At 43.3% G+C, this 12,455-nt stretch overlaps 1 protein-coding gene across 4 annotated transcripts in view; it reads right to left on the minus strand.

Annotated features, from left to right (window-relative positions):
- The window catches only part of LOC311235855 (membrane-associated phosphatidylinositol transfer protein 2-like), a gene marked incomplete at its 3' end in the record, with an annotated part of 204,263 nt that overhangs the window by 100,494 nt on the left and 91,314 nt on the right, over nt 1-12,455 (minus strand). The window lies entirely within an intron of this gene.

A 12,455-nucleotide genomic window follows, 5' to 3' on the forward strand; every position in this document is an offset into this window, starting at 1 on the left:
ACAGGACTCCAGAGTCGCCCTCAGTATCCATGACACTGACCCAAAAACAAAAGGTCTAAAGGAAACATCCAGCAATACCTTTACACTCCTTAAGCAAAAACAACTATATACGGATACAAAAACAAATCTCCTGAAGCAATGCAAGTCCTTCACACACAATCAGTGGGAAAGAAAAAGAAACATGTCTGCTGTGGCTCACACCAGGATAAGGAGGAGAGGTCAAAGGTCATTCAGGGACATTATTATGCCCGACGCGGTTTTCCGTTCGGTCCGAAGCTTGGCTGTGAGTGGCACGGTTCGCTCCGTCCAGCATCCTCAGATCCGTGTGATCCCAGAGAGACCCACGCTGGCTGGGGGGGCAGAGACTCCCAGGGCTCCTATATACACAAGCTGCTGCGAGGGTGGAGCCGGCGTACACCTGACCAGCGCAGGCAGGGCCCACACTCGTGGCTCGTTACGCCTTGGAGCCCGGCCTGCCTCTTCCAGCTCATTAGCGCCGTCACACGGGGGGGGGGGGGGGGGGCACCGGGGCACAAGGGAGATTACAATAGTTCAGGGTTGGTGGGGTGGGGGTGGGGGGGCTTTACATAACCTTTTAAGAGCCCCCTATGCATGACTGCAACTTCAACAAACACTAAGCACTATTCAAACACTATTCTGTAAGGTTTGCACATACAGTAGTTGTTATTGAACTGCTGGGCTCGATCGATACAGTACTATACTTCTTCTTCTTCTTCTTACAGCATAGTATTGCAATATTTTGCGGGGCAATATACACGGACGTCAGACACGAAGTATCAATCTTTATTTCTTTTGGGATGAACAGACTTTATCTTAGTAGATAAAACAGATGCTGGGACATAATACGCAGTTGAAAAAAAGGTAATAAATGTTGAAATGTTCGTATGCAATATGCAATCATGAAGTATTGTGATATTATTATCGTGACATTATCAAATCGTGGGACCTCTGGTGATTCCCAGCCCTGGTAGGTATGTGTAGTGGGCTATATATTCACCACGCTTGGGTGGAGGGGCCCTGTTTGACCCCTAAGGGGAGAATAGCTATCAAAAGCCAGATAAATACAGAGCAAGGAGATGGTGAATATGGTACACTGGGATCTAAACCAGGGTCTTGTTTCAGATAGCACTTACATCACTCACGCCCTGCAAAAATCTATTATGAGTACATTTTACACTTTGGACCCAAACATATGCTGAGCTGGTGTTAATGTACTGTCTGTTATAGAGTCAAACATAAAACGTGATTTCACGAACGTGGAGCAGTGCAGGCAGTCGTGCCGTTCCTAGTTTCATGAATCGCTACCAACTAAACAATAATGTGCCAAACATTATTTTGAGAGGTTTAACCGAGTGAGCCAGTGAATTTAAAACTGTATTGATTATCCTCTCATTCTCCACCCTAGTTTAACTGGTGGTCTGGTAGGGCTACTGCTATTAGCATGATGTTTAAGGCTCATTTTCATTGTTTACGACTTTGAAATGAAAAAAGTTAATACATCAATTCTGATCCAAACCAAGCCGTGTAGTATATTATACCTACTGTATACAATCTATAATTAGAGCCCTGGAGTATGAATAAGTCTACATTTAACTAATCGAAAATCTAATTTAATTTTGATCTCTTACATTTAGTCATTTAGCTGATGCTTTTATCCAAAGCGACTTACAAGTTCTGTATGACAAGTCATCAGGAAGGGCACAACTCTATCAGCTGAGTAACAATGTTCATCAAAGTGTTGAGTGCTACAGTGTAGGTTAGTATATTGGGACAAGTGCATGACAGTAAGGTTAGATTTTTTTTTTTTTTTTTCTTACCTACTCTTACTAGTTACTCTGCTGGCCAGTATGACCACTACCAACCAGCACATTGTATATTACTATTGCACTTTACCGTTACATTTGCACTCTGGTTGGATGCCAAACTTATTTTTGTTGTGCTGTACTTGTGCTGTATAATGACAATAAATTTGAATCTAATCTAATCTCATTTAATCTCACAATTGAAAGTTCACCTTGAATCTGAATACAGTATATGTGTATCTTTACACCCCTTACATACTGATTATCTTAGAGACAGAGTGGACCTGACACTCGCTGCCTGCGGGTCATCTACTTGTGATTACAAAGAGTTGCATAACCCCAACACTCACGCCCCCCTCCCCCCGACCCTTGCTGACCCAATGACAGCGAATGCAACACTCTCTGGCGCGCGGCCGTCCCATCTAATCACGCTAATTATTCCCACTGCGTCACTCGTCCACTAAAACAAAGGATGTCTTTGAGGCGGGCTCCTTGTGGCGCTGTGGTCCTCAACCTGTCAAGGTTCTCTCCCCTGCGACCCTCGACCCTCCAGACACCCGATGAGGTAAACTCAAGTGACGTACCAGCGTCACACTGGGAGACGGGACGTCTGGATCGCAGGTCCCCGCCTTCTTCCACTGCTGACGAGATCAAGGCTCACCGATAAACATTTTCTTCAGTCTTTGTGACTAGAATGGAACCTGACATTAAAACTTCTCACCAGCCAGATTCAGGCCCACAGTTCACACTGATGATGAACATGTATAAAGATCACTGTTCTGACTTGGACTAGCAATGAGTAATGAAAGATTATGGCAGCCTATTATTACTACCGTTATGATAGTAATAATGCTCTTAAATAGGCTACATATCTCTCTTGAAAAGTAATACCCACATGTGAGCACAGTGCATAACTAAATAATAAAGCTAATCTAGCTTTAGGCATAATAAATAAATAAATAGATAATCATAATAAAATCTCCTATGATAAAAATCCATCTCCACAAAAATACAGACTCCCGCCCATACTACTCTCTGTTAGAGAAGCTTGGGGACCCCTGGTCTATAGATTCTCAATAAGGAATGTTTCTCCGTGAACAGGTGTTAACCGGGAAAGTGCCGGGGGGGGGGGGGGCACTCCAGTAGCGGAGGCCTTTACCACCCTCCACCTTTTATTTTAAGCCCTCCAAATGGGAGGCGCTCCACTTGAAGGAGTTGCAGCGGAGTCCTCCTCTCCTCCCCCACCTATTCTTCTAAGACCTCTAAATAGTTTGCTTGTTCTACGAGTACCGACGCATTGACTAAAGCGGAGCGGGACGTTATGTTCCACTTAAAATAACCTCACTCTTAGGGGAACGTGGATATAGAAGTGGGCTAGCTAGAGGAGGTCTGGAGGAGCATGGAGGAAGTGGGCTAGCTAGAGGAGGCCTGGAGGAGCATGGAGGAAGTAGGCTAGCTAGAGGAGGCTTGGAGGAGCATGGAGGAAGTGGGCTAGCTAGAGGAGGCCTGGAGGAGCATGGAGGAAGTAGGCTAGCTAGAGGAGGCTTGGAGGAGCATGGAGGAAGTAGGCTAGCTAGAGGAGGCCTGGAGGAAGTAAGCTAGCTAGAGGAGGCCTGGAGGAGCCTGGGGGAAGTAGGCTAGCTAAAGGAGGCTTGGAGGAGCATGGGGGAAGTGGGCTAGCTAGAGGAGGCCTGGAGGAGCCTGGGGGAAGTAGGCTAGCTAGAGGAGGCTTGGAGGAGCATGGAGGAAGTGGGCTAGCTAGAGGAGGCCTGGAGGAGCCTGGGGGAAGTAGGCTAGCTAGAGGAGGCTTGGAGGAGCCTAGCTAGAGAGGCCTGGAGGAGCCTGGGGGAAGTAGGCTAGCTAGAGGAGGCTTGGAGGAGCCTGGGGGAAGTGGGCTAGCTAGAGAGGCCTGGAGGAGGTAGGCTAGCTAGAGGAGGCCTGGGTGAGCATGGAGGAAGTGGGCTAGCTAGAGAGGCCTGGAGGAGGTAGGCTAGCTAGAGGAGGTCTGTAGGTTATTCCTGGGCATTATGGGGGGAAAGTTACAGTACTAATTCTGTTGACAACTGCTGATGAACTGTTTCATAATCCACTTACAGCCGGGTACAAAGGCAAACACAACACATTCCATAATGGATTCAGCTGATCTTGCAACAAGAAAGAGTGAGAGGGGGGGGGGCTCAAAGAGAGAGAGAGCGAGAGGTGGGGGGGCTCAAAGAGAGAGAAATAGAGAAAAAGGACAACTATCATCTTTGTAGTTATCCAATATGGCATCGTAAGGAGGATGTCTTCTAGGCTAACAACTTCAGCTGAATCTAAATGTAATAAAACCTAATGCAAATGACAACATGATTCTAATCCTACAAGGCAGTTGGGGGCATCAGCAGCGCACAATGGCCCACTGCAGCATCATCACCCCCCCCCCCCACGGTCATGATGTCACCATGCACCGGTCTCCTCCCTCTCTCTCTCTACTTCTGCTTCACTTTCTCTCTCTCTTTACCCCCACATCTCTCTCTGCCCCTCTAACCTTCTCCCTCTACTTCCCTCAACATATTAGTCTTGACGATTGTGTTATTTCCAGCAAGAATTAAATTAGCCTTGCATTTAATAAGCACTTTGCAATTGGGCACTTGTTTGATAGAGAATATATCAGACTTCTTCCTGTTGATGTTAGAGTTGTACCCTTCCTGCTGTCTTGTTGTACAAAACTTGTAAGTCGCTTTGAATAAAAGCGTCAGCTAAATGACTAAATGCAAATGTAAATTATGTTAATGTTGATACTCTTTGCAGAACGATGAAAAGAGTTCCAATAATATATTTCACTTCAAAAGGTTGTGCAAAGAAAAGATACATAGACAGTATAGCACAGTTTAGTATAATATTGCAGTTTAGCGTGTCAGGACGTAGCATAGAGTTGTAGTGTAGGCCAGTATGAGTATAGTAATATAGTATATAGCAGCGTAACATAGAATAATAATATATTAAAATATTGTATAATACTGTACCAATATGGTGTAGAATAAATAGTATGATTTAGTTATATTATAATAAAATAGAAATTAGATAGTATATAGAAGTATAATACATTATATAAGTGTGTGTGTGTGGGGGTGTGTGTGTGTAAATGAATTAACCTAAATATGTAGTTTGACTGATAGATAGACAAAATGGGTTTATTTATGTTGATTTAATTTGGTTGTGTTGATGTTAAATTTTTATTTATTTTTTGCAAAATGGGTATATTCTGTTTGGTTTTACACAATATGTCTATCGGTGTGTTGTACGTGTGTAGGGGCAGGTATATATAAGATTTTTTCTTCTTCCTGTTCCTTTCGGCCATGGTATTTTTTGTGAATTATGTGAATATGTACTGTTGGACTGTGGTGATTCCATGTACGGATAAATAAAATGATGATGATGAAAATGATGATATAGACACTGATGGTGGGGGATGGGTGTGAGTAATCGAATCGATTACTCGCAGCTATGAGACAAATCTATCTTAACACTTTAATCGCCGGAGACGCCGAAACACGTCTTTCCCCGCCATGCTCATTCTGCCGAAGACGCCGTAACACGTCTTTGATATCAATATTTCAAAAATCTGTGATCGAAATCATATTTCTCCCCCGGAGACCTGAGATATACTGCAGAGCCCCACTCAACTCTCTAACGGTTCAAGAGCGCCATCTGGTGGCCGATCGGCAGATCGCCCAACAGGAAGTCATGTGGATGAAGTGGTGCTCACCAATATTTCGTCCGGGCACTCGCTATCGTTAGAGGGACTCCATCTTGATAACACGGGACAGCGATCGGTTGCAAATAACTCGGTAAACAACATGATTTGGACGTATATACTATTATACAACCTGGAAATGGATCGGGTATTTCTACATCCCATAATAGGAATATCTCTGCTCCACGCTCATCGCCCAACGCTCTGAGGAAGCTACGGTAAGATTCAGCGTTTTTTTTTAACGTGTTCCATATAAACTGCTCTGATGATCATATCACCCACACTAGATGATGATATAAGGTTGCCCACGGAATTATAAACGACCCCCCGCCCATCCGGTCAACATCAGATCATACGTAGTAACTCCTAGAAGCACGTCCATTTGAACTTTTTTATCTCGCACAGATTCCTACCAAACTGTATTTGATCATCAATATAATGCATTTAGGGCTATAAATCAAGTTCTGGAGAAAGCTGCAGAAAACGATAAAAACACTTATACTTTAGACCGTATTTTAGTATGAATATGTGAATGAAAAAGTATAACGTTGCTACACCCTGAACAATAGATATAGGACATTGAATGGGCCATAATAATGTCAATTTAGCAATACAATTTAAAAAGTTATAGCCCTGCAAAGAAGGGGAACTTCTCCATAGACAAATAGAGCTGGCGAGGGATGGTAAATTATGAATTTAACCATGGCGATCAAAGTGTTAAATTATGAATAATTTTTATGAAAAAAAAATATAGTATTCTTATTTTTTATAAATTTTTTACATATTTGTTTCACATGTATGTGTAAGATTATAACTGTTTGTTGCTTTCCTTAAATATATACGTGAATGAACAAAATTAAGTTTAAAAAAAAATATATATATATATATTTATATATATAATATATATATTCAAAAATATATATATATTTTTTAGTTTTTTTCCCTTTACGAGTAATACACGATCACTCGAGTATAGCATGCGATCAATCGATCTGGATTTTTCTTTAAAATGCCCATCCCTAGGCGGCTAGGTGGCGCAGCGGGCAAGACGCTCGTCACCAACGCAAGAGATACTGGTATCGAACCCAGCTGTCAGCGTTGCCTCCGGCTTGGCCGACCGTCATACTAACACAATTGGCAGTGTTAGCAGGGTGGGAAGCCGGTGGGTGGGTCTGGGTCGTTGTGGACAGCAACTCCTACAGTTCGGTCTGGGCGCCTGCACAGCGAGGGAAGGATCTAAGAGAGGTGGTGTGACCTTCCACACATTACACTCTCTCAGTGAGAGTCTGCGCTGCCAGGTGAAAAGAAGCGGTGGGCTGGGTACACATGTGTCGGAGGAAGCATGTGATAGTCTCCGCCCTCCCGGACCGACGGTAGGAGGTAGAGTGCGCAACGACCAGGAAGGGGATTGGGAATTGGCACAACGACTAACAGTGGGAGGGGAGAAAAACGGAAAAAAGGAGGAAAAAGATAAAAAGAAAATAAAAAAATTCCCATCCCTATGACGCATTCAATTGGACGTTCTGCAATCTATAGATCCCAGAATCTCACTGGTGAGGATAATTTGGACTATTTTTCTAAAACTGGCTGCTCCAGTAATTACAGAGCAATTGATGCATATTTGTAATCTTTCTATCTCAGTGGGAAGATTTCCTATTGTCTGGAAATCTGCCCATGTGATCCCGTTGCATAAAGGTGCTGTTAGAGATTATTTAAATAATTACCATCCTATTTCCAAGTTACTCTGCTTAGCGAAAGTCTTGGGAGTCTTTAGTGAATAATAAACTTAAGTCCTTTCTCTCAAATCACTCTGTACTAAGCTCACACCAATCTGGATTCAGAGCCAACCATAGCAAACTATGAGCCATCTTATTAGTTACTAATGACGGTTACTAATTAGTTATTATTAACAATATCGGCTTTAGACAAGAAGAAGGACTGTGCTGCCCCCTTTATTGGTCTGTCAAAAGCTTTTGGTACAGTCGATCACCATTTACTGTTTTACTGGGCTGTTTAAGGAATTTCAGGCCTCTGCTTTAAAAAGAAGAAAATGTATCAAGCACTACTTTAAGGACCTTGTGTGAACCCTGTTTAACCACCGATGCAGAAGTAAACAACTGTTGGGGCTGTTGACATCAAGGTCGTGGTGGAACTTCTACATAAAAATACCAATCGGCCAGATGGTGTTGCTATAATCAAAAGGTGAAGATTTACAACTTTGACAGGTCGTAACTTGTACACTGCAAGCTTGCAGAAGATAACAGCATAAAGATAATGGCTGTGATTGGAGGGTCAAGAAAAGAGGACAGGATTTGGGATAGGAATAAATGTTTTATTCATATTTTAATTAGAATCTGTTTATTGCCAAATAAGTACTTTATTCTTTACATTCTCTGCATTAAAGCCATGTTTAATATTTAGCAGCAGTGGGCCGTCACAGCTTGGCACCCGGGGACCAACTCCAGTTCTGATGCCTTGGTCAAGGGCATCAGTTAGTATATATGTAGGCTGGGCGATATAACGATAGCGATAATTATCGCAATATATTTTAATAATCGATATCGATTGATCATTTTAAAAAATATCTTAAAAAAGAAAATAAGAATTGTGACCTGCAACAGGGCAGTTTTAAAACCAGAGACAGTGGACAGACTTGTCTTTCTTGCCTGCAACTTAAAGTAATGGCTTCGCTTGTCCAAATGACAATACTGACCAAATTCAGATTTCTTTCTCTCGTTTATTTTGTTTGCTTTCTAATTTAAAATACAGTTTGAAACCGTCTGTACACAGTAGGCTATGTGTGCTAGCAGAGCTAGTCTCCAGTCACGAGTCTGGTGGTTTGTCCACCAAAAAAGCTCCAAAAGATAGAAAAGAAACTAGCAGAGCCAGAACTGTTCAACTCCCCTGGAGCCACACACAGCCAGCAGATAAGCTTGTTTACTTTCGCTTTCAAACCAGCTGCAGCCTGAGAACTGGAGTGTGAGGGGCTGTAACACTAAAGATGGCGGCAACGACAAATAATTGCTGCAAAATAAACATACATCTGTTGTTTAAAAAAATATATATAATAATTTAATATTTGTATTTATTAATTTTTAATAATTATCGATATTATCGAGTGATATGATAACATTATCATATCGTTATCGTGATATCATTTTTGGCCATATCGCCCAGCCCTAACATGCATGTCTTTTATATTTCAGTGAATTCTTCAATAACCTTGGTGTTATATGGTCGTCAACATGCACGATTCCCGAATCTCTAACTTCAGAATGTAGGACTTCCATGTACTTTGACTTCTCTTTCTCTTCTAGTAACAGGCCTCAGTCCCTCTGAGTCCGTCTCTCTACCCCAACTCAAACAACCTCCTCCTGATTATAAGCCACTGCCGCTGGCAAACGTTTATTTACAAGGTCCCTCTGTCACCTTTAAGCCCCCTTATGTGTGCTTGTCTATTGAGGCGCCGGTTACACCTTAGTTTCGTTTTCGGTTTCTCCAGATCGCAACGCAACGGTAGCCAAGTGAGACATATGTTTGCAACCCGAGTACTTTCGTTTTGTCATATGAGCACAGTGATGTAGTACACTGCCAAAGCAGTAGGTGGCAGTAGGTGGTGAACATGAAGGCAATTTTCAACCAATCAGAACTTTAATGTGCCAATACACTTCCTGCAAAGAAAATGTCAACAAGCGGGCGCCGCCAATGCAGCACTTCTTTTTCAGCAAAGTGTAATAAAAGTGCAATAAACAAAACGGATACATTCACTGTGTGTTCTGCCTCTCGTTTGTTGATGAGACAAAACTAACATCAACACAAGTGACCACCAAGAGCGGATAGTTTAGTCTCAAAAAGGATCGGCGGGGGGATTGTTAGCTGCATGCTAACGTGGATGGAATATGCCATTATAACAGTATAGCATTGTGGCTAGAAGCTAACGTTAACTCACGCTAGTTAGCCAGCACCAAACTGATGAGCTATCAGTATTCAGTAGCTAGATAACATTAGAGACAACGCTGTGTGTATTAAACAAAGGTGAATAGATGGCTGGGCCATTTGTTTAATGCTTGTTAAAGATTGAAAGAGGAGCTCTGAGCTAACAGGGTCTGATAGCTAACGTTAGCCAGCTGCTCATGCAAACGCCGAATCGGTAATGCTAGCAGAATGAATGGATGTAAACTTTATTTAACATATTGCATATGGGTACAATACAATACGGCTCAATACAAACAATTGTTAAGGGAATGCAGACTGTTGTAGCTTGGACTGGGGTCCTTATAACAATAACTTGACAACACATGGTAGCTGCAGCTATTTGGGACAGCTCTGCTGTCACCGGAAGGGCACGCAGATGGTATCTACTGCGCATGGGCGTTTTCGCAACAACGGCTCTGTGAAGGCTACACGACTGTTGTCGGCGAGTTTTGGCGCTGCTCAAAAACGGAAAACACAATTTAGCGTTTCAGTAGGGGCCACAACGTATCCGCCAAAAAACGCATTTCTGTGTAAAAGGGACATGAAACGTATTCAAACGTATTCAAAAAACGACCACAAAAACACTAGTCTAACATTAGTCTGAGTCACATTGCGATGACGGACCATTAACACACACAGAGGGGGGGGGGGGGGCAGACACAGATTTCCTCTTGTTCCTCAGATACTACCTAAATAAGGTCTATCGCTTCACTCTCTTAGGGGGCTTTCACACTAGCCATTGGGGGTCGAATCAGAGCACGATCGCACCAAAATAGAGTGTGATGAGAACGCTCCCCACCGTCACCGGGGACGCTGATTCGGTCCAAGACGGGACCGCTGGAATAGGTGGTCTCAGTGTCCCCGACGACGGAGCGGGGCGTGGTGTGCAAGCAAAACCTGTAATGCTTTCATGCTTGCTTGAATTTTGGGCAGATAAAAACATACAGCAACAACTGGACAATACCCACAAAAACGATATTTATGGGCAATTTGGCGAGTTCAGACCTCAACCAAACAAGCATGTTGAGTCTCACGGCTCAGTGGATGATGAAAACTTCGAGATGAAGTCTCGTTACAAGCCCAAGACTTCCCTGGCTTGCATTAGGCCTGGCAATTTTTTTCCCCCGCTAACCTGTGGCGATCTCCCCTGTGACTCCTCCTGTGTGACCGGTGCAGGTGCTGCTGTGTACAGAACGGGGTCTGTCGTGCACATACCAGCAAGCCAGAGGGAGAGAGAGAGAGAGAGCACTGGCACCATGTTTGACCTAGAAAGAAAAACCCCACTCTCACACACGGGGGCTAAAAATAGCGCGGACACAATAATCCTTGCATACGCAGGCAGAGTGCTTGACGCTGTACGTTTGGAGAATATGCTCATTCCCTTCTAAAAATACCGCCCCCGCTACCTCCTGGGTCATGACGCAATAGGAGCACACACACACACACACACACACACACACACACACACACACACACACACCATAGCGCTGCAACACAATACACAGAGGGTCCTGCTTTTACTAGAAGACCTACCGATTTCTACTGTATGTCAAGGAAGTCAAGGAAACGGGGTGACAGTGGCCCAGGAAGTAGTGAGTGATCTCGTCGTCTAGTGATCGGAAGGTTCCCGGTTCGATTCCCGCTCTTCCCCGGGGCAGCCTGTCGAAGTGTCCTTGAGCAAGACACTTAACCCCTAATTGCTCCTGATGAGCAGGTTGGCACCTTGCGAGGTCGCCTCCGCCGTTGGTGTGCAGAATGTGTGAGCGAATGGGTAAAATGTGAGGAGCAAGAAATTGTAAAGCGTTGTTGGTTAAAAAGCGCTCTATAAATCCACCATTAACACTTTGAATGCCAGCCACGCTTTTTGTCGTTAGTTCATGCCGACCTTTGAGTGCCCGCCAACGCTATATAGCGTTTGTTTGTCGTATTTTTTATTTATTGGCAATTTGAATTCATATTTCATCAATCGAGCCTCAGGTTAGTGTTGCAGACTCTCTCTGAGCTCAATTGGGAAGATACCGCCCCCCTATCGTCTCTCCCTGTGTAACTGCACCCCATTACTTTAGACTGACGAAGGGGGGGGGGGGGGGCAGTTTCCTCATTTTACTTTTCCGTCAAGGCCAACTGAAGAGACCAAGTGATCGCCGGCCATCAGAACAGCGTGGATTATGTATTTACAGTAACCAACACTGTAATCAATAAGCGTGATCGATATTTGGAATGGCGATCAGGAATTGGAATAATCTTTTTGGATAACATCTGATCTGAGGTAAGGAATTTATTTTACCAGTCTTGGGATAATCAGAGCTATTTTCACCTATATATCAGCGTTTGCCCTATGCGTGTGTGTGTGTGTGTGTGTGTGGCTGTGCGAGCGATCAGGAAATGAGATAATCGATATTTCAGCCCGCTTCTATAGCGTGCATAAGTACACATATACTATAGATTAGGGCTGTCCCCGACTAAGGATTTGGATGGTCAACTATGATTGGCCAAAATTTGCCGTTAGTAGACTATTGGTTGACTAAAAAAAAAATATATATATATATATATATATAGAGAATTTTTTGTATTTTTAATAATTTTTTATTTTTATTTTTATCATTCCATTTGGGCTGTGGGGGGTGCTTAATGTCTGAAGGAGTCGACTGAAGGCTTCTTGTCCTCTGCAAAAGCATGCAATTGGTCCACTGATGGATACATCTTGATATTTGTCTAGTCTAGTGCAGTGGTCACCAACCCGTCGATCTTGATCGACTGGTCGATCTTTGAGACTGTCCCTGTAGATCTTTCCATGATTTTTTTTTTTTTTTTTTTTTAGATCTTACCCTGAGAGTCCACATTACAGTTCTACCTTTGTTTTGATGTGAAAAGTGATGCTGCACTTAGCACTGACTGAGAAAGTACACATACAGTCTACT

The sequence above is a fragment of the Notolepis coatsorum genome, assembly GCF_963971535.1.
Source record: "Notolepis coatsorum genome assembly, chromosome: 10".
NCBI lineage: Eukaryota > Metazoa > Chordata > Actinopteri > Aulopiformes > Paralepididae > Notolepis > Notolepis coatsorum.